The sequence below is a fragment of the Salvia miltiorrhiza genome, chromosome 2 (genome assembly GCF_028751815.1).
Source record: "Salvia miltiorrhiza cultivar Shanhuang (shh) chromosome 2, IMPLAD_Smil_shh, whole genome shotgun sequence".
NCBI lineage: Eukaryota > Viridiplantae > Streptophyta > Magnoliopsida > Lamiales > Lamiaceae > Salvia > Salvia miltiorrhiza.
The window spans coordinates 19657049-19680916 of record NC_080388.1 but is presented as its reverse complement, the minus strand read 5'-3'; the positions used below and the strand labels follow the sequence as shown (position 1 = coordinate 19680916).

The window sequence follows — 23868 nt, the reverse complement described above, 5'->3', positions numbered from 1 at the left end:
AAAAACATCTTGAAACTCTCTCGCAACGGGCACGTCTTCTATATTAATCTCACTCTTGTCATCTCCATTTAAGTACACCAGATATGCTTGACTTTCTTTCTTTTTCATCAATTTCATCGCTTGTAATGCAGAGATAATCGGTACCTTTTTCCTCATTCCAATGCCGTAAAATTCAGTAGGCATCTCTCCTGGTCTTTTAAAAGATATTTTCCTTTCATTGCAAAGGATGGTAGCATAATTTTCAGCTAACCAGTCCATTCCAAGAATGATATCCACATCCCACATCAGCATTAAATTCAGATTATTCGCCTTGGCTTTCAAAGATCCTAGTTCAAATTCTAGGTTAGGGCAAATATGTGTGGTTCTCGTTAGTCCTCCAGTCAGTGTAGTTACTTTCATAACATTCTTAGCCCGTTCTACTTTGATTTCTAAGGTATCTATACATGGGCTAGAAATGAAAGAGTGTGAAGCACCAGTATCAAACAGAATTATAATTGGCACGTCTAATAACTTGCCCATACCTGCCAGATTGCCCTGGTTTTTCGCAGGCTGATCTTGTTGTATGGCAAATGCCCTCGGATTCTGGGGTTGTTGTTGTTGTTGTAGTTGGGGTGGAGGTCGCCTTTGTCGTTGTCGTCGCTGAGGCTGAAACTGATGTTGTGGGTATCCTTGAATAGCTCTTAAAGGTCGAGCTTGATTTGTTTGATTTGGTCTGAAACCAACCCCCTGTTGTTTCATAGGGCAATGTGAGGAGTAGTGTCCAGGCTGTCCACAAGTATAGCATGTATTACCTCCACTCCTTCCAGCTTTGCAGACACCAGGATGAACCCGATTACACTTAGAACAAGGTTGGAATATAGGTTGCCAAGGCCTCTGAATCCCTGGATTAGGGGCTCCTTGTCTCATTTGTCCAAATTGCCCTGATTGATTTTGCCCAGATTGTGCATTTCCCTGCCAAGGTCGTTTGTCATATTGACGGTTATCATTTATATTATTATCCCATTTCCTCTTGCCTTTAAAAGACTGATTCTGGTTTTGAGCCGGCATTGGTGTTGTTGTTGTAACTATTAAAGTTCTTTCCACTGGCATAGCTGCTTCAACATCCAAAGCTCTACTCAATGCTTCGGCGTAAGATAGTCTACCATGGCTAGCTAATGCCATTCGTATCTCCGGCCTTAAACCACCAATAAACTTCTCAGATGTCTTCTCTTCAGTGTCAACCTGATCTGGTCCATACCTTGACATATCACAAAATTCCCTATCGTATTCAGTAACTGTCTTCTTACCTTGCTTTAGATTATAAAATTCTGCCGTTTTCTTCTTCCGATAACTTTTGGGAATAAACTTTTCATATAATCATGCTTTAAATTCCTCCCAAGAAATATTCTGAAGTTGTTGCGGAGTAAAAGTCCTTCTACAAGTTTCCCACCAATGGTCCGCTGTCCCTGATAACTTAAATGTAACACAAGAAAGTCTCTCTCTGTCTGTGCATCTTAGGAAATCAAAAATACGCTCTAAAGCGCGTATCCAAGCTTCAGCTTCTTCAGGTTCGCCTTTTCCATCAAAAGTTGGAGGATTTTGTCGAAGAAATAATTCTTCAATTCTCCTTTCAGGTAGGGGTGGTGGGGGTGGGGTAGCTTCCCTATCATCCTCATTCTGTGGGGCTCTTCGTCCCCTTCTACGAGGCTCCCTTCGTGGCGGCATTCTGAAAATAAAACAAAAATTCCCCAAAGTCCTATTTACACCGCATTCTTAATAGATATCGATATCAAATAAAAAAAAATAGTCGTATAATGTTCCTGAATACCAACCAATACAGAATAATTCAAGAATTCAATAGCATCACAAAGCACAATAACTCAAAGTAAACCTAATCACAAGAACAAATTTCTACAATCACTACTAGAAAGACCTCTCTGGTCGTCATATTTATATATATATGAAAATTGCCTCTTGAGGACTTTTACAAAATAGGCATCATCTACAAAAATATTCTAGCACATGTATGATGCTTACTATATACATTGGCATCAACTATGTACTAGGTCACGGTACGGTCTAATATGTAGCACCGTCCGTTTAATCACTTGTCATATCATCACTATACACAAGTCAAAAGATCGATCATCTAATAGTCACACCTAGTAGTCAAAGGAGCACGTACGTATCATAAACACATGCATATGTACATAGCATCACAAAATATCATCTGCCACAACATCTGCCTCCATGTCTAAGTGCCACTCTCGCCCTCATCTGATCCTAACTCTGGGCTATCCTCAGGTTCTTCCTCGGGTTCTTCCTCATCAGAAAAATCCAGTGGTACATCCTCAGTCAAGATAGGACTCCTCACCTGACTGCTAGCTAAGTACACTCGGATAACATCATCAGAAGAATCAGGCGAGTGAGTAGTGTCATATGGTTTAGTATTGAAAGTGCAAATTGGGGGTAGCTGCATTGCAGGCAAAGGTTGAAGTGTAGATGTTCCCACAGTGACATATTGGTGCTCATCATCGTCATCTACCTGACCTGGCTGTCGAGAGGTGCCCGCCTCATACTCATCTCTGGTACGTCTCCCTAACATCGTAGCCGCTGAAGAGCTGCCTGGCTCAAAGATCGGTCCAACAGTCGAATGAGTCTGCAACGGCTCAAGAGCAATTACGGGTGACTCAGTAGAAGTTGGAGATTGTTCCACATCAGCTGCTGGGATAGGAGTGAGCTCAGCAGCGACAACAGGAGAAGGTTGAGGCACTGGATAACCTATTTGGCGGAAATAAGTCCCGTAAGGCAAATACGGGCCTCGAGGTGCGGCTCCAAACACGTAGAAGTAGTAGCTAATCCATGCGATAAACCCCAAGAAATCCCCACGTAAATCATATGAAGGGTAGACCGTGTAGAAGTAGTCATCTGAGATTTCCCGTGCCCAGCCTTGCCAGTCGGAGGGCAACATCTCCGTCAGCCTGATAATTCCATCATATCCAGTAATTCCATAAGGTACTGCTGCCTGCCAGAATCGATGAAACATAGCTAAGGTCTGTCCTAGTGTATCACCAGGATGCCTCTGATATGTGTAGTAGCGATCAAGTATCTGCTCCGGTGTAAGCTCCACGTCATCAGGGCGATCGGGATCCATCCTATCAGAATGATGAATAACCCAATAAGTAACTTAGATAAACATAACTTAAATAACTTATCTTAGGCCAAACTTAACTAAAAAAAAATCTTAAATATAGACTTGAACACACCATCTACAAATTATGAGTTCGCTACAGCCCATAAATCTCAAGTTCACAAAGGAACAAAACCAATAAAAAAAATAATAATAATAAAAATAATAATAGTAATAATAATAAAAATCATAGTAACACCAATGTATCAACTATACAATAGGTACTTCACATAAATAGATTCTAGAGTTTCTATGTTAAGAACCATTTCATCAACTAAGTCGATGGCTACCCAAATCCCAAACTAACCATGAGCGTTCAGGAAACAATTTGAGCTATGCCGTACTTAAGGAATTTAGCGCAATTACAAGATCCGGAATTCCGTCACGAATGAATTCCCGATTTATAGCGATTTGCGCCCCTAATACTAAACTTGAGAGTGAGAATCGCCTTCAACTCATCACATCTTCAGTCCATTGATTTCCTCATCTCCAAGTTTCTTTTTGTCATCAATTTGTTGCTACAAAATAGAAAACAAGTGATCCACTAAATTATAATCTAATATATATATATATATATATATATATATATATATATATTAGCGATCATGCTCCTTAAAAGCAATCAATGTCCCCATTGAAAATCTTACTAGCCATATCACATGCATATTACTACTCTAATAAATCATACAGTACAATATGCAACAATAATAGTCCCTAAACAATTTCCAAACCGCCTGAAAATCAAAACTTGTATAAACTTTCAATCACTAATTTAATCAACCACTTTCATAGTAACTTTGTACTTTTGCAACCCGATTCCTTGAAAAAAAAATCGATTTAGATCTCTTTGTAAATGAACATACCTTTCCTCGTTGAGTGGAATGAGCAGATGTGTTGAGCTTTGCCACAGACTCATTTGTCTAATGACACTAACTAGGCAAGAATCAGAAGAAAATATAGTTTCAGAGCGAATAAGATAGGCTCTGATACCACTTTATGTCACAGCCCGGTTGAGCAAAATATAATTAGCTTGATCGATTTGGACCGTGAACTATGATTAGGATCGACAAATGAATAACAATTAACTATTTTTACTACAAGATACGAATGATTTACAAACTAGAATAGAAATGAAGATGGATATTCTCAAGAACTCGAGCTAAGGTAACATGGGAATATATTACAACATCGATGAGGGATTAAGCTTGAAGATAGATATCACACAATTTAAGTAGATTAATTTACATCCCATGGGCACTAGCGGAAACAAGACTAAAATACAACTATTCTCCCAAAATATATTTGGGTTTAATTGCTAAGCAAAACATAATAAGTTTATAGCCCAAAAGACATGCGACGGACATGTTCAACAAAAGAGGTACATATATGAGGCCTTTTACATATTTTATAGCATTTGTAGAATCTGGCAAAAAGAAAACTCCGCTGCACAACACACCTGCTTTCCATTCCCTCTCAACCTGCACATTTAGAAATATATGCAGGGCTGAGTACAAATACTCAGTGAACATGTGCCGAAAGATACAATATATATAAGACTTTAACATTATCATGCCATGAACTAGCAGCACACAGGGATTTTATTATAAAGAACCTGTGCCTACTAAAATATTTTAATACAATATATCGTTAAAATGCCTGCAGACAATTCACAAGAGTATGTACCATCACATCCACAATAACCTCAGCCAAGTGACGCGGAGTAGGCCTCCTCCCACTGTCACCACGACCGGCCGACCCGAAGGACGGCTCCCAGTCAAACAACCTTGAGCGCCCGTCCCTTACTAGCATAATTGTCTAGCATAGAGACCGATATCGATTTATACAGGGTGATCAGCCCTTAATAGCTCGGTACCATACTCAAAATCATAAAGTATTTTGGCATGATATGTTTGCATCGTCACTTTACTGAAATGTTTTATCGAAACAGAATATGATTTTCACTATTATCAAAGTAAATAAATGCCCACCTGTGATATGCTTACTCAATCACTAGTATACTTCCTCTTCCTCACAATGGTGTCGTCAAAGATTCGTCGGACCTTCATTATATAGGGTTAACAAATGAGTCGCAAAGTTCATAAGACCTAGTTGCATAAACAAAACATCTCTTACTATCCTTAGGGTTTGCATCCAACTTTCCATACTAGACTAAATTCTAACTCTCACCGAGTTCTCACAAGAACAAAAAGCTTGAGTCTATAAACGATGGTCTTCCATAGCTAACAAAATAGAAAACACCACATATATAGAGGTCCATAATACAGAAGCGTGCTTTTCCCCAAACAATTCATTCAAAAATGTCCGGGAGGCAGAAGCCCGAACTCTTCTCACATAAAAGCATATGATTCAAGATATTACCTAGGCATCTCTTTAACAAAAATTCCTAATTAAAACATATAAACTTCAGATAACTCATAATTACATATTACAAATCATTTTAATGAACACCATATTTCAACCTTTCTGCACTGCATCAACTTTCAATAATAAACTGTTTTGATCCAGAGCTCTTCAAGATTCTATTTTTATATGCACAGAAACCTCTATGAGTCTAGTTTACTTTCAAAAAAAGTACGTTGAAAAACTCCAAGTGGTTTAAGAGATATGGCCATTTTCCTACTGCCTACCAGATTCTGGCAGTTTCTGGCAACGAAATGTTTGAATTTTTGAAATATAGGAAATGTTTCTTAAATGATCTCAAAATTTTCAAGTGGGTCCTTAACACTTTCAACTTCACACAAAAAAACATTCGGAGGTATTTGTCAATAGGAAACTACTGAAATGGATGGCTCAAGTCTCTGTCATACAGAACACTAGTATGTGCCCGCTCGTGCGATGCACGACCATCATCGAAATTGAACGATAATTTAAATAAATAAATAAAAATATTAAACATAATATATATATATATATATGAGTAAATATAAACATAAATGATCTCAATAAAAAATAAATTATTCACAATATAATCTCAATAAAAATATCAATCTGAAAACATTCAAATTTTCAATTATTGAAATAGCAATTAATTGATTTAATTGATAATGTGTATAAATTTATAAATAAATAAATTATGGAATATCAAAAGCAAGTATAGATGATAATGAGTATCATTATGGATCATATAATATTCTAAGATGTACAAAACTATTTATTTACATATAGTATAACTGTAGTTTAATATAGTTTTCGAATGCATATTTATGAGGTCATTTTGTTTATGCTCAAATTTTAAAATAAAGTTACAATGTATACATTTTTTTTTCAATTGGAAAGTGAAAAAATAAAGGGTTTAACATGAGATATGTGTCGTTCATTTTCCAAAATAAAATGTATACAATTTCAGTAAATTTAAATAAATGTGCTACTAAAAAATTAAACTCTTCAATTTACTTTTATTTTTTATTTTTAAAGAAAATCGATAATGGTTCTCTAATTACTGATTTTCCAATGAGTAATTTTGAAGCTTAAAAATTCGATTTTTAAGATATACGTACTATATATTAGTTATTTATCTACAAATTTATATTAATATAAAGTTGACCTTTAAAAAAATATTTTTAAGCTAAAGATTTATAAAATGAACAAATATAAGTTTCATCATTGTAATTGCATTAAACTGATATAATAAAAATATAAATAGTAAAATATAAAAAATACTGATCTATACTAAAAACATAAAAAATAAAATAAAAAATATGAAAAAAGAAATGAAAGAACCGTGAATTTTAAAAAATGAGAAATGAGAGAGGAGATGATAGAGGAGAGGAGAGAGAAAAAAATAATTTGGTGACTTTAAACTATAATAACTTATTGGTTTTAAATTTATTTTTTATAATTTTTACATCAAATTAAAGATATCGTCATTATCTTTAATTTAACATCCATATTGAATATTTTTTTATAAATTAAAGTTGATGAATTTAAAAGAAAATCAAATTGAATAAATATATTTGAATAGTGTTTTCTAAGTAATTAATATATTTTGTTGAATTAGTGTGAAATAAATTAGTAATGCATTGCACGTAAAAAAATGCAGTTTTTAGTGCATGCTCCATTTTTTTAGACGTGGGATTTGTAAGTTGTAATTTAATTTAAGTTAGTTTAATCCATTTTTTGTGTATATATAATATGACATTATTTTTTGAAGGAATCACAAAATCGCCATTCAAATCAATTTCAAATTGATTTGAAATCAATTTCAAATTGAAAACTGCTCTTTTAATATAGTATAGATTTTGACAGAGATTGCCAGTAAAAGTTTTTGATTTTAAAAGAGCAGTAAACATTATCCAAAAGACTCAAAAATTTGTGTGTAAGTTCAAAACACTCCAATATATACACCATAAAATTTTCAAGACATTTGAACAACAAGGGCCTGTCGAAAAAGACTGTGGAAATTCTATTTTCCCAAATTTATCTAGCAGTCCAACAAATGAAAACACAAATATACTCATATATATATACAAACAATACATATAACCTGAATTTGGTGAAACAAAACAAAATTCCTTACCTTAATCAAGCTAGGGTTTTTTTCGAAATTGGGGTTAGTATGTATCTCCTTGATCTCTACTCCAAAAACTATTTCATAATACTCCAGTAGCTAGAACAAGAAAGATATGAAGTTAAAAAGGCATATATACACATAGGTATATACGTATATTTTTAGAGAGAGATTTCGTAGTTTCATTACTAATTAAAAACTGATTTGGATGTTTGAAAATGATAGAAGCTCATGTAATACCTGTTAATCAGAGGAAAAACTAGAGATTCAACCCATGGCTTGAAGATTTTTGTCCAAAATGGAGGATTTTTCTTTTACAAGCTTCACTCTCTCTCTACGAAAGGGTTTGGGTAAAAAGAAAAAGTTTGAGTGAGGTAGATGATGGGTCACCCCTTCTTTTCAATATAAAGAAATGTCTTCCAAATAAAAAAAAAGGGTTGTTTTAAAAAATAAAATTACTTAAAAGCACTATTATATTATTACATAAACATATGCAATGTACACAACTAAATATACTAATCAAACCATAAGTCCTAAATTAATAGCTAAAAATTACACGAAAGAAATTAAGAACATAAATCAGTTTGGAAAGTTAGAGGATAAATACTAATGTTGACCATAATAACTCTTATTCGCATATAAAGCACATAATTAACAACAATTACTCATTTAGAATTTCTATCACAAAATATACATATATACATATATATATATATATATATGTGTGTGTGTGTGTGTGTGTGTGTAAATAATATATTGGCTTATCAGGAATTAAAACTCCAATAAACCCAAAAAAAAAATCTAATTTGAAAATTACTCGAATTCCAAAACTCTATAAATTATATCCTATGGATGCCAAAACCATGATTAGCAAGTACTAATAAATTAATAACAATTTCTAAATTGCTATTAAAATTTTGAGGATTTTACATTAATTATCATCTCCCGATCTCAAATTAAAACCTATGATAATGCTAAATTGGTGATCAAGCAATAAAGCAAGCAGTTATAACAAGAACAAAGAAAGGAATATAAATCTCAATAAATTAAATCAACAGTCAGAAATTTGAATCATGTTTACTCCCTAAACCCTGGGAAAAAGGGATTTAGCCACACATAAACATATGACTAACAATCACAATCTCAATAAAACTAATGAACATTAAACAATGAAAAACCGTAGAGAAGTCGAGATTCTTCAGTCTTGCTCTTGCTCCGTGTCTCACAGCTCTCAGGAAAAGTCAGAATATGATAAAAGATGATAAAAGGTTACAGAGAATAAGTTCTTGGGGAGTATTTATATGCCCTAGGTCTTGTAGCTCTCAAAAATACCCAAAATCACTAAAAAAACGAATTTTGGGCGGATAAACGGCGACTCGCGCGGCCACGTCGCGCGGCCGCGCCTCCAGCCCGCGCGACGAAACAGAACTCTTGACAGCTTTGCGCAGCGATTTTGTTTTGACTCGTTCTCTCTCGTCCGAACTCCGATTTACAAACCGTTTGCACTCACGAACTCCTCTCGAGATGAACTACAACTTGTATTTCAGCCAAATCTTCCAAATTCTGCTTCTTTATTTCTGAAAATACGTTCAAACACAAGCGAGTGACAAGTTCTTGACCAAAAACCAATATAAGCTCAAAATAAACCATCAAACACACAAAAACCTCATAACTAACCATCAAATATGACACACTAAGAGGTAAAAATGCATGTTTATCAACCCCCCAAACTTGAACTATTGTCCGTCCTCGGACAAAACAAAGATGAACCAAGAATGAATCAACAAGAGCGCCGAGAAAAGTGGATAACATTATGGCTTCAGATTTGTCAACAAAATACCAACATGCATTTGTATCTCCTATCATCACAATATCACAATCATGACAAACTCAAATTATGGTCTCAATGAATTGCAATCCTCACCAAAAAGATAAAGAATATAAGAACTCTCAACTCTCAAGTGTATCAATTCAAAAAGGACGTGTATACGCTCAGTTCAAGCTAAACAAGTACTCATCCATAAGCTTGTCAATCGTCTCACCTCTCCACCACTAAATGTGTGCTCCTATAACCAAGATCAAAAAGGTCTTTATTGAAGGTTGTAATGTAGGCTCTTTGGTAAGGTAGGATAAATTTGGCTGAGTGACTAAAAGATACTCCTCAATGTAGCTCGATCACCAACCTTATAACATTCTTAAGCCATACCATCTTCCACCTCTCACAAAACCAGATTTTTCAATGCGAGAAATCATCACAACTCAACAATTATTTCTCATAACATTATGTCTCTCTAATGCATCCTATGTACCCATTTTTTCAATTCTTTTGCTCTCTCTTTTCTTTTCTTTTTTTATTTTCTCCACCATTCTTTTTTTTTTCAACAACTTGTAGGGTACTAGGATTTTCAATTTGAAACCACAAAACATAACTCATGATCATTCATCTCCACAAACCAACTATTCCATATTAACAATTTCCAAGCTCTCACCCATAGCTAAATCAAAGAATATGGAAAAATAAGGCTCAAAAGGGTTGAACTAAGATCATATAAAGATATAGGACAAATATGGGATAAATATGCTAGCAAAGATGGCCTTCTATCATCTCAAAGTTATTAAGCACACTATGTGACCTCGAGGGAGAAACCAAGACAAGTTCTAGTGAGACACAAGCATACTCAAACAATCACTCAAGAATAAGAAATAAGATTGTAAAAATAATGACAGTCTCAAAACTCACAACTTATTTCATTGATTGCAACCACATAGAGACCATGCTTATCATTCATCATTCATGCTCAATCACAACAATATCAACACAAACGCATGCAATTTCACAAGTTTTAAACAGAAATAATCATGAACCAGTTATCCACAAAACTCTACACTACTCACATCATCATCAAGGTAACATCACGAAGAAACCACCAAAGCAAGACTAAGAAAACTCAACGACGACACAAACAAAGACAACCAAAAAGAAAAGTGCACCCATAAAGACACATCCCCCCAAACTTATTCACCACCAAGGAGAATAAGTTTGAAAAGGATTTGTGGGGCACGAAAACAAACAAACAAACAAACGAAAAGGAACAAACTAACCAGAAATTGGGTTGCCTCCCAATAAGCGCTATTTTTAACGTCGTTAGCTCGACCGAACAGCAAACTCATCAAGGAGGCTGGTACAAGCAGTGCTGTGAACAGCTTCTCCCTGCTTCATGCTTCTCAACCAACACTCCTCCTTTAAACTTCCGATCACCTGGGTCCTGCCAAGAAAAAGGATCCGCATCAAATGTATTAAAAACATCAACACTTACCTTGCCCGGATCTTTTGCTTTCTTTGGCGCTTCATCTTTGTGGATGTGGCATGGTTCATAGACATGGAAAGTTCGGCTCTCATCATGAACTCGCAGTGTGAGCTCTCCTTTCTCCACATCAATCAAAGCTCTTCCCGTTGCCAGGAACGGGCGCCCCAAAATCAGCGGAATTTTGTTCTCATCCTCAATGTCTAGAACCACAAAATCTGCAGGGAAAATAAAATCCCCCACCTTCACGAGTACGTTCTCCACAATTCCACGAGGGTAGGTGACCGACATGTCCGCCATCTGTAGCCTCATTGATGTCTGCTTCAACTCTCCAATTTCCAGCTGCTGAAAAACAGATAGAGGCATAAGATTTATGCTCGCCCCCAGGTCGCAGAGTGACCTTCCGAAATGTTGGCCTCCAATAATGCAGGAAAGTGTGAAGCTGCCCGGATCTTTGACCTTTGCCGGCAGCTTCCTCTGCAAGATTGCGCTGCATTCTTCATTGAGATTCACCGTCTCAAACTCTTCCAGCCTCCTCTTCCTCGAGATAATCTCCTTCAGAAATCTAACATACTGCGGCATCTCCTGCAGTGCTTCCACCAATGGAATATTAATGTGCATTTTCCTGAAGATCTCTAAGAACTTCAAGAACTGCTCATTCACCCTCTCTTTCTTATGGCGCTTAGGGAGAGGAATGGCCACAGTTGCTGGCGAAGTAGCTTTTTGCTTTTCATCCTTCTTTCTGCCAGAAACCTCAACAGTGACCTCCTCAGCTTTTTCCTCAATCAGCCGTGCGCTCTCCTCTTTTGCCGTCATGGCCCCTTCCTATGTAGTCCCGCTCGGCAGATCAACCATCTTAAAGTGACGCTGGGGAAACGGCAACCACCCAGGAGGACGCAGATGAGGTGGAAGTCGTCGGCCTTCCTCCCAGACTTTCCACGAGAACTCTTCTTTCTCCATCTCATGAGATCCATGGTTGCCTTCTGAGGTGGCTTCATTCTTCAATCCAATGGCCATGCATTGCTCCTTTGGGTTTACCTTGGCATTGTTTAAGAGGTTACCCGACTGTTGGAGTTTGTTGACGGCGGTGGCTACTTGACCCAATTGGGTCTCGAACATCTTCATTTGAGTCCCCACAAGCAACGGCATTGGACTCTAGCTTTTCCATCCTCTCATCTGCCTTGGAGATGAACTTCATCATCAGCTCCTCTATATTTGGCTTCTTCTCTTCATTAATGATTCCATTCGTAATAGAGAAGCTTGGTGGAGGTTGGATTGCATTGTTGGGATTCCCATAAGCCAAATTGGGATGTGGACGCCCTCCATGATGAAACTGCTGTCCACTATTGTATCCACCCTGTTGCCATGCTGAAAGTTCCCATAGCTTTTGCCATTGATGTAGTTGACGTCTTCTACGCCTGTCGGGATCTCTACAACTGGCTTAGAATTGCCAACAGTCATAGCATTGATTTTTGAGTTCATCTCTGCCAGCTGAGTCAAAATCAATGCCACGGGATCTGAACTGGAGGTAGCAGCAACTTTCTTCAAGTGAACTCTCTCGGATGGCCATTGATAGCTCGTGGTGGCCATGCTTTCAATGATCTCCATGGCTTCAGAACTCCCCTTCTTGAGCAATGAGCCCCCTGCAGCTGTATCCATGAACATCCTGGTGCGCTCTCCACAAGCGTTATAGAACATGACCACCAGAGTCCCCTCATCGAAGCCATGGGACGGGCACTTCCTCAACTTCTCCTGGTATCTCTCCCATGTCTCTGCTAGTGTCTCTCCATCGAACTGTTGGAATTGGAGAATCTCCATCTTTAACTTCAATGTGAGCCCGGGAGGATGGAACTTCCGCAGGAAAAGATCAGCCAAATCCCCCCATACAGGATTAGCTCCCAGCTGCAAAGTATGATACCATGACTTTGCCTTATCCCAGGAGTGAGAATGGGAAAAGGCGGAGTCGTATGATGTCATCTGGGACTCCGTTCATCTTGACAGTGCTGCACAACTCCAAGAATTGCGCCAGATGCGCATTTGGGTCCTCCACGGCTTTACCTCCATATTGGTTTTGCTGCACCATGGTAATCGGCCCAGTCCTTAGCTCGAAGTTATTCGCGTTGACTCTGGGCGGCTCTTGGTACTGGTACAGTGGAGTAAATGCCTCATCAATAGGCGGCTGTTTCTGCTCAGCTGCATTTTTCTGAGCATCCAACACCGCCTGCAACTGCTCTCTCAACGCACGGACTTCTTCCGCAGTGGCCATAGAATCCAAATTATCTTGCTTTGCTTGGTTGTTCTTGCGGCGGAGCGTAGCTTCAATCTCAGGATCAAAATCTTCAAGAGGAAGCTTCTGAGATCGTGTGTTCATGCACTACCTAGAAAACTCCAACGCAAAAATCAGAACCGCAGGAAAAATAAAGAACAGAAAAATAAATAACAGAAATAAAAAAATCCAGAGTAGTATCAAACAATTAACAGAATAGTACGGATAAAAATCAGTCCCCGGCAACGGCGCCAAAAACTTGTTCGCTATTTTCTTTACACGCCGCAAGTGTACGGGTGCAATTGTATATAGTGGCAAACAAGGTCGAATCCACAGGGACTAATGGTTATCAATGTCTATTCTTAATTACTTTACTCTATCTAGAAAAACGAATTTTAAAGGTTTGATTTTTTTGGAAAACAAATTTAAATTGAAATAAAGAAACACTAAAAAGAAATCAAGCTGTGAAAATGCGAAGTAACAGAAGAAAGATAATTTCCCAAGGCAAAGGTTTCAACAGATTCTCCTAACTAACATGATTGATTCAATTAATGAGATAATTCCTAAGGCAATCTCAAAGTTAATTCATACCCACTCCCGTGGCATACAAATCGTTGATTACATGCAAGGTTACCATCCCTGGATCACACTTCTAACATGTAACTCCCAAAAGTTCCTAGGATTAAAGCCTTCACAATTATTAATTCCCTTTAGAATTAAAATAAATGTGTTCTATGTTCTTAGTTCAGGTATTAATTATCATCTCCCGATCTCAAATTAAAACCTATGATAATGCTAAATTGGTGATCAAGCAATAAAGCAAGCAGTTATAACAAGAACAAAGAAAGGAATATAAATCTCAATAAATTAAATCAACAGTCAGAAATTTGAATCATGTTTACTCCCTAAACCCTGGGAAAAAGGGATTTAGCCACACATAAACATATGACTAACAATCACAATCTCAACAAAACTAATGAACATTAAACAATGAAAAACCGTAGAGAAGTCGAGATTCTTCAGTCTTGCTCTTGCTCCGTGTCTCACAGCTCTCAGGAAAAGTCAGAATATGATAAAAGATGATAAAAGGTTACAGAGAATAAGTTCTTGGGGAGTATTTATATGCCCTAGGTCTTGTAGCTCTCAAAAATACCCAAAATCACTAAAAAAACGAATTTTGGGCGGAAAAACGGCGACTCGCGCGGCCACGTCGCGCGGCCGCGCCTCCAGCCCGCGCGACGAAACAGAACTCCTGACAGCTTTGCGCAGCGATTTTGTTTTGGCTCGTTCTATCTCGTCCGAACTCCGATTTACGAACTGTTTGCGCTCACGAACGCCTCTTGAGATGAACGACAACTTGTATTTCAGCGAAATCTTCCAAATTCTGCTTCTTTATTTCTGAAAATACGTTCAAACACAAGCGAGTGACAAGTTCTTGACCAAAAACCAATATAAGCTCAAAATAAACCATCAAACACACAAAAACCTCATAACTAACCATCAAATATGACACACTAAGAGGTAAAAATGCATGTTTATCAAAGGAAAGAAATCAAAAACCTTATCCCTTGAGGTTTGGATAAGAACAAATCAGCCTCCAGATCAGGATGCAATCTCTGGCAGAAGGAGCCCTAATTCCAGCCCACTCTTTTGGGCCCAGCCTGAGTAGTATGCCTATAAATAACACATAGCTGTGAACCATTCAGAGGTGGAGAGTAGAGAGGGAGGCACGAATTTTGAGAGACGATTGCTGTAGTTTTACTTTCCATAGTTAGGTAGGAGTAGTCGCCCCTTATGGGCATATCAGTTTAATTTTCTGTTCATGTTTTCTGCGGCACTTTTGGCCGTAAGTACCCTTTTGCCTTAAGTAAGTTTCTATTTCAGTTTTTACTTTATGTTTTCTTTTATGTCTTTTGCCTTTGTTATTTATTTTATGTTTGGCTAAATTTTATATTCTGATTTGGGCAAGATGATCTAAGCATGAACACTTAACTCGAGAGGTCTAATTTGGGCATAACAACTGTATGAGCATATTCCCGATACACTAGGTTTGATTCCAATAAGATTGTAACAACTTGGTTAATTAATTGATCACTAGTTAACTAGGGAGTTTTGGCCACAAGTAAACTTTGGGCAAAAGGCGAGACGCCATCGACCTCCAAAATAGTACAACGAGTGTTGGAGCCGTGACTGCTGTGAAATATCGGCGTAAGAGTCAAGTTGGTCTATCTAAATCTTAAAGCATTCTGGGCAAAGCACAACTAGCGATAGGCCATCGCAGAGAGCGTGGATGTTGCCCAGGGTAGTTGATTTTCATTAGTTGACCCTTCTAAGGCATCATAAACTGAAAGGATAGATTGGGCATGGGGTTTTTTGCGTGCGTGACGAGTGACAATAGGGGCGCAACAATTCTTATGCCTATAACCACTGGTATGCGAGTATAGTAATTTATCTTTGCACCAATGATCGAGTGTCTAGTTCATGTTTAGTGATTCAAACCCAAGTCAGAATTGTTTGTTATTTGATTTATTTACTTTTGCTATTTTAGTTTAGGTTGGAAACTCCGTTCTGCCCATAAGCACGTTGTGTTCAGAACACTGCAGAATACAAAACCCTTTTAGTGACACCCTTGCAGGAGGAGTTACTGCTCAGTTCCCTGTGGATTCGACTCTGGACTTACAACTAGCTAGTCTAGTTGTGGGCACAGGATATTTTATTTGCGCGAAGCTCAAACGACAACTCCATCAAATTGGCGCCGTTGCCGGGGAACTGAGAGCGCTAGTAATTTCTTTTGCCTTTTGAGTTTGTTTGGCTTTTAGTTTGTTTTTGTTGCTTGGTTCAGGCAAGGGGTTTCTCTTGAGCCCTCACCCATGTTTGCCCAAAGCAAATTGTGTGGTGGGGGCTCCCAAAACTTCATCCAGGTCTGTTCAGTTTTAATTTTTTTTATCTGTTTTGGTTGACCCCCTCTAAACACCCACTTTGCCCAAAGCAAAGTGTGTATGTGTGGGAGGGTCAACCCAGTTTTCGTTTGTTGTTGGTAATCCTCCTTCTAACACCCTTTGCCTAAGGCAAAGTGTGTGAGTGGGGAGGAATACCTGTTTTTTTATGTGTTTTGTTTGTGTTTCAGCATGGTTCTCCTGAAGGACGTGCGCATCGAGGGCAAGAGAGTTAGATTCACCACCCTGTAGAGGTTACGCCCACAGCAATCTTTCAGCCCTCTGCCTATAGCAAGTAAGAACAAGGAAAAGTCAGAGAACCCTGCCCATCTGAGTGCAAGTAATGACGCCCGTATGGGCATAACAGAAGCCATGATGATGGAGACCAGAAAATCACTCTTGCCTACTTTGCGAGCACTGGATTCAGGTGCCCACCTGAACTGTGTTCTTGGCATAACCCTCCCTAGGTTTTTTTTTCGTTTTGAGTCTATTTTTCGACCCCATCTACACACCTACTTTGCCTAAGGCAAAGTGTGTGTGTGGGGTGGGCCGTGCGTTGTTTTCTTTGCTTGTGGTTAGCCTTTCGATTTGCAATCAAATAAGCATGATTATATTCTGAGTTTGTTGTGCAAGTAGTCTGAGATTCGAATTTCCAAGCATGCCGTATGTAGTTGAGAAAGATGGATAGGGCTGTGGGCATACCATGTGAGGTTTTGAGCTTTGATATATGCTTGTCTTATGCCCATAACAGTTTTTTCTTTCTTGTGTGAAAATTGACATCTTGACTAGGATAATGCTAGAACTTGCCTTGATTCTTAATTGAACCCTGTGTACATAGTCTAGGTGTGTTAAATGATTTAGGCAATTCTTTCTTTAGCCCACAAAGCCAAACTGACCAAGCCTACATCTATCACTTGTGAACCCTTTTGAGCTTAATAATTCATTTGAATTCACTGATAAATTTGCCCGAATTTGAGCCGTCCTGGTCACTGAACTTAAGGGCAAAAGAAGGGAAGCTAGTGTAGTGGAGCCTATGGGCAGGACTAGTGCAAGAATTGCAAAATGGGACATCTAATCCCAAAATAAAGAAAAAGTCCAGAGAGAAAGAAAAGAAAAGAAAAGAAAAAAAGAAAAAAAAAAGTTAATGTCTTTGTTAGTATGTGCTTAAGCCCGCAATTATGGGCAAAGGCCAACATTAAGTTTGGGAAGTCTGTTGCCTAGAATGAAGTTCAGAATGACCTTAGCCTCGTACCAAAAAATTTCACCTTATGCCTTAAGCCACGTTACAACCCATGAAAGACCTAATGAGATGCACCTAGAACATTGACTAAAGGGGGAGACAATAGAAGATAGGCAAGCCTATGGCAAAACCTAGCATGATGTCACGAGCGTAAACACTTCCCAAAAACACTTGAGAGAATGAGTGATGGGGAGGAACATCCTTACGCCTACAGACCCCTTCTTGACTCAATTGATGGCATTGCATGATTTTTTTTGTCTCTAACTGCTTGCATGTTTTTGCTTAGATATTCTCTTGCACTTTTGTATTGCATTTTGGTTGTGCTAACCCATGTATCGAGTCTTGTCCGTTTTGTTTGTGTATGTCTTTTGGGCATAATTGCATGTGCACGCTTGAGGACAATCGTGTTTAAAGTGTGTGCATGTGATGAGCCCATGTTTGTGCTCTTTTTTCGTGTCTGTTTTAGGTCCAGATAGAGTCTTTTTCCTTTGTTTTGCTAGAGTCAGTCGCCTGGGAGGGCGTAGTTCCAGGGCAGGCCCGTTCTTTGGGCAGAAGGCGCTTTTAAGGCATAATGCTGCTGCATTCCGCAAAAGAGACATGAGTTTGAAGCAGAGGAGTTTGGGACACTCAAAAGCTTGTTTTGAAGACTAAAAGTCCGAGAAGCAGGATGTTGGGCAAACCGACCATTTTGCCCATAAGTACCACGCGGGATCCAATTGCATCGGAAGAGGATTCTGGGCATAATGCGACTTCGGTTCGGGGAAGAAATATGAGCACAACTACAGAGCCAATTGGAGATTGAAGCAGCATGTTACAAAAGCTTAGATGAAGTTTGGAGTTGCTCAAGGCAAAACCGACCCTTTGCCCATAAGCACCGTGTGGGACCCAGTTGCACCAGAAGAATATCGTGGGCAGAAGGTACAGACGGGGGCAGAGAAGAAGAGTGCAGGAGATGGAGTACATAAATTCGTGTTGTGGGCAAAGGCACAATCTGATCAGAAGATGTGGATAAGGAAAGAAATCAAAAACCTTATCCCTTGAGGTTTGGATAAGAACAAATCAGCCTCCAGATCAGGATGCAATCTCTGGCAGAAGGAGCCATAATTCCAGCCCACTCTTTTGGGCCCAGCCTGAGTAGCCCTAACTTATGCCTATAAATACCACATAGCTGTGAACCATTCAGAGGTGGAGAGCAGAGAGAGAGGCACGAATTTTGAGAGACCATTGCTGTAGTTTTACTTTCCATAGATAGGTAGGAGTAGTCGCCCCTTATGGGCATAGCAGTTTAATTTTCTGTTCATGTTTTATGCGGCACTTTTGGCCGTAAGTACCCTTTTGCCTTAAGTAAGTTTCTATTTCAGTTTTTACTTTATGTTTTCCTTTATGTCTTTTGCCTTTGTTATTTATTTTATGTTTGGCTAAGTTTTATATTCTGATTTGGGTAAGATGATCTAAGCATGGACACTTAACTCGAGAGGTCTAATTTGGGCATAACAACTGTATGAGCATATTCCCGATACACTAGGTTTGATTCCAATAAGGTTGTAACAACTTGGTCAATTAATTGATCACTAGTTAACTAGGGAGTTTTGGCCACAAGTAAACTTTGGGCAAAAGGCGAGACGCCATCGACCTCCAAAATAGTACAACGAGTGTTGGAGCCGTGACTGCTGTGAAATATCGGCGTAAGAGTCAAGTGGGTCTATCTAAATCTTAAAGCATTCTGGGCAAAACACAACTAGCGATAGGCCATCGCAGAGAGCGTGGATGTTGCCCGGGGTAGTTGATTTCCATTAGCTGACCCTTCTAAGGGATCATAAACTGAAAGGATAGATTGGACAATGGGTTTTTTGCGTGCGTGACGAGTGACAATAGGGGCGCAACAATTCTTATGCCTATAATAACTGGTATGCGAGTATAGTAATTTATCTTTGCACCAATGGTCGAGTGTCTAGTTCATGTTTAGTGATTCAAACCCCGTTCTGCTCATAAGCACGTTGTGGTCAGAACACTACAGAATACAAAACCCTTTTAGTGACACCCTTGCAGGAGGAGTTACTGCTCAGTTCCCTGTGGATTCGACTCTGGACTTACCACTAGCTAGTCTAGTTGTGGGCACAGGATATTTTATTTGCGCGAAGCTCAAACGACAGCTCCGTCACATGGTTATTTACAAGCAAAAGCTACCGTGTAAATCTTTGCAAATCTTTGTAAATCCAATGTAGAATTCCTTCAAAACAATACAAGCCCCTCTCTCTTCTATTATTATTTTCAGCTTCCAAATTCAACAAAAAAAAAACCCTAAGTTCTCTAACAAACTCACGCCGCCTACCACCGTGCACTCCATACAAATCAAATCTACTTCACGTCGGCACTTCACCGATCCACTATGAGTGAAACAAAATCAGATTACGAGAGGGAAGAGCGGCCACGACAAAGAATTGAACGAGCGAATTCTAGGAACGAGCAATATCCGGCGCCTCCTCCGGTAAGAATGACATTAATGTTTGATTATACCGTTGTCAAATTGTGTATAGTTAATTTCGTGTTTGAAATTATGAAAGTGGCAATCTGAAAATTGTGTTTGAAATCATGAATTATGTAAATCTGGAAATTTGCGAAGAACGGTTAGGTTAGTTCTTGCATACACGGTTGCAATTCTATAGTACACAGTTAAGTTTAAATGATGTATTTGATACTAATATGCTCTATTTTGTATATATATGTTTTGGATTGAACTCACCGTGCACGGTTTGTTCAACCGTGCACGGTTGTGCACGGTTTCAAAAAAACCGTGCACGGTTGTAATTTTTATAATTATTTTATGTTTATATGAACTCTGTCGTGTTCTGATGTGCACAATTCAACTGTGCACGGTTGGTTTCTTGGATTTTTTATGCACGGTTCTATTTTCATGCATGGTTTTTTTGATTGCGTTTGGTTTTTAGTGATACTAATCATCATTTTGAATTCATTGCAGCTTCCGAACTATGTTTGGTTACATCCGCACATGCAAGGTTATGCTGGACGTATTAATCACTACACCCGGATAGGAACATTAAAGAAAGTGGAGACGTGCTTGACGCATTACAGATGTTATGAACAATTTAAGAGTTGTTCGTTTGGCCACTTAGTTGATTTGAGGAGGCAGGAGAGTGCCAATGCCGCACTGCACCATCTTCTTGCACGGGAGTTGTTCGACGAGTCATTCGGTCTGTGGGAGAAGTGGTTCCACGTTGGTGGACATGACATACGTTTTGGTGCATTGGAGTATTGTTTGGTGACGGGATTGTGCTTCGGGCCATCCCCGCAGGGTTTTGATTCTAATGTGGATCACCGAGTTGGGGAGGAGAGTATATGGCACCGAGTATTAAAAGGCAAGAGGGTGGCTGTGAGGGATCTGCGTAAGCATTTCACTAAGCATAAGTTGGGCCGTAGGGCGGAGGATTATTTGAAAGTGGCCAACATTCTGGTGGCGTATGATCTCATCTTTTGTCGGGATTATAAATACGTGCACGATTGGGTGTGGGAACTGGTCGAGGAGCCTCAGACATGGATCGACTTCCCGTGGGGCTCTTTCTCATTCCAGATTTTGTGCCATGGCATGACTGTGCTGAAAAAGCATCCCTCGGAGATTAGCAGGAATAGGAGGACGTACCACTTCTATGGTCCCATATGTGCATTACAAATTTGGTCGTATGAGGCCGTTCCGAGGTTAGGCATCGCGTGTGGGGCTCGAGACACGCGCTTCCAGATGCCACGATGCTTGATATGGACGACTTGGAAGTCGCCTGCTGACTTCACCCACTTTTTCGATGTGGAGGAGGTAATTATTGATGTTTTAAAGTTTCAATCCTTTTATTATGTTATGATTGACGAATAATTAAAACTAATTGATTCATTTTTGTGCAGCGCGAGTGTCACCAGACACTATCTCCTGTCGAGGAGGAGTCGGATCAGTGGTATTACCAGACCCGTGAGGCATCCCGACACTTTTTCTGTACGATACCACCCTGGAGGGAGATATGCCGGATTGACAGAGCCACTTGTACCGGAATTGCTTCCTCTTGTTAGGCCTCCTCCTGTGCCGAGGAGTAGCTCACGAGCAGAGAAGGCTCGTGGGAAATAGCTTGTCCATGTTGAGCGGCATAGACAGACGTATGTTGATCCGACTGGTAGCCCGTCGAAGCGGCACAGGCCGGAGGAGTTCGATGATTCAGGGCCTCGAGCAGATCCAGATGCTGATTATTGGAGGCGACGTGATGAGGACCTGATTTCCCGTATCACTTGAGAGCGTGACACGGGAGCAGATCCGGACCGTGATCCCTAAGGTGCGGCGTGCGATTGTAGACGATGACTCTGAGTATGGACTGGTTGCCAAAATTACACGGAAGGTCGTGGCCACTATGAAGGATATCTTCGGTCGACAATCTTCTTCGAAGAGGCATAGATCATAATCCAGCCGAGCCAGTTATGTTGCACGCGATTCTCAGGCGAGAGAGGAGTATGACCAACCGAGACCCAGTCACATACGGTCTACTTTCCACATTCCGAGTCAGAGGCGATCATTTAGTGAGGATCCGCCTCATGGGAGCCATAGGCACTCAGTACATGGAGAGGATCGGCCTCGAGGGAGTCATAGTCGATCAGAGCGTGGAGAGGATCGGCCTCGTGGCAGTCAGAGGCCATCAGAGCGTGGAGAGGATCGGCCTCATGGGAGTCTGAGGTGATCTGCCTCATGTCATAGTGATAGGCAGCCATCTTTAAGGCGATCTGCATCACATCACAGTGCTCGCCCAGAGACATCGGCTGGGTATCATAGTCCAGAGACCCCTGCGCCTAAGTCGGGGGATGTAGATGATGATGTGAATTTTACCTGGACTTCATCAGAGGAGGAGGTGGATGCTAGAGAGAGGCCTCACCGCTTGCTTAAGCCTGTCTACTACAGTGCAGAGTCCTTATGTGATTGACCCGGGGTTGCCGTATGGTAAGAGGGTGATGAAGGCGAAGATCCGAGCCTTTAAGGAGTTAATGAAGTTACCGCCGGGTACTTTTGTTACAGTGCTGGAGACGGGCCATGTGATGACCCATGAACTATTCCACCGGATTATGGATCCTCGTGAGGAGTTCGACGGGGAGGTATAATAATTTGTTATTGTTGTTTTGCTTAAGATTAGCGTTGTCGATAGAGGATCATGATTTGTGGCAGTAGATCTTAGACCTCTGGAATCTGAAGGCTGTCCGACAGATTAGAATCAACCATGAGTTGATAGCTTGGGGTCTGACAAAGCTCACTGCAGGGATGACACGAGCTAGAACGCCGATAGCTTTTCTGGAAGTTTATGTAAGTTTTTGGTAGAATCATTTGTGTTTATGCATATAAAACTACCTATAAATTAATCATGATTTTTTTAAATTTGTAGGAGACCCTCGCCAGAGAGTTCGCTTCGTTGCATCTGGATTCATTGCAAAATGTTATATAGTGAGACATTTTTGTAAATTATTAAAAATTGAGGATTTATTTTAACAAAAAATGAAAGCTATGGACATTTTTAAGAAAATATTGAATTCAGCTGAGGTCATAAGATATGATTAATTCAAAAATAAAAATGTTGTTTTCAAGTTGAGAGAGATGTGATTATTAACGAACAATTAATTAATTGTATCTAAGTATTTTGCTAACTAGTACGTCCGCCCGTGCGATGCACGGTGAACATTGAAATTCAATTATGTATTTAAACAAATAAATATAAATACTAAACATAATTAAAATGTAAGCAATTGTAATTTTTTAAAAATAAAATAATCTACACCAATCACTCAATAAATAATCCAAATCTAAATATATAAATTTTTTATTTTATATAAAATGTAATGATAATTATAATTATTAATTAATAATAATAATAATAATAATACTTTAAAAAATAATAATACTTTAATTTTATTATTATTAATAATAATAATACTTTATTTTATTTTATTATTATTATTATTATTATTATTATTATTATTATTATTATTAAAAAATACTTTCTAATGATTTATTCGTTGTAAATTTTATTTGGATTATTTCTACACCAAATTAATGATCATGTCATAATCTTTAATTTAAGATGTATACAAAATATCTTTTCATAAACCAAATTTGACAATTTTCAAATAAATAAATGGTAAAACAACTTATTTTGAGAGCTGGTCTAATTATATATAAATTTCTATTACATATATTTTTAATTTAATAGTATAAAATAATTTAAAATAGATTTAAATATATAATACTCCATCCGTCCACGAAAGAACTTCCTATCTTTCCTTTTTGGGATGTCCACAAAAGAACTTCCTACCTATTTTTGGACTATACCCCACCACTTATAATCCTCTTACTTTTCACTTTTCACAACTCTCAATATTAATTATAACA

At 38.8% G+C, this 23868-nt stretch overlaps 1 long non-coding RNA gene across 1 annotated transcript; it reads right to left on the bottom strand.

Moving 5' to 3' along the window:
* Window positions 1–4361: 4361 nt before the first annotated feature.
* LOC131011490 (uncharacterized) lies at window positions 4362–8095 on the bottom strand. Its single transcript, XR_009096953.1, has 4 exons — window positions 7938–8095; window positions 7707–7796; window positions 5158–5229; window positions 4362–4647 (listed from the first exon to the last, which is right to left on the bottom strand). It is a non-coding gene; the product is annotated as an uncharacterized LOC131011490 (long non-coding RNA).
* Between the last annotated feature and the right edge of the window lie 15773 nt (window positions 8096–23868).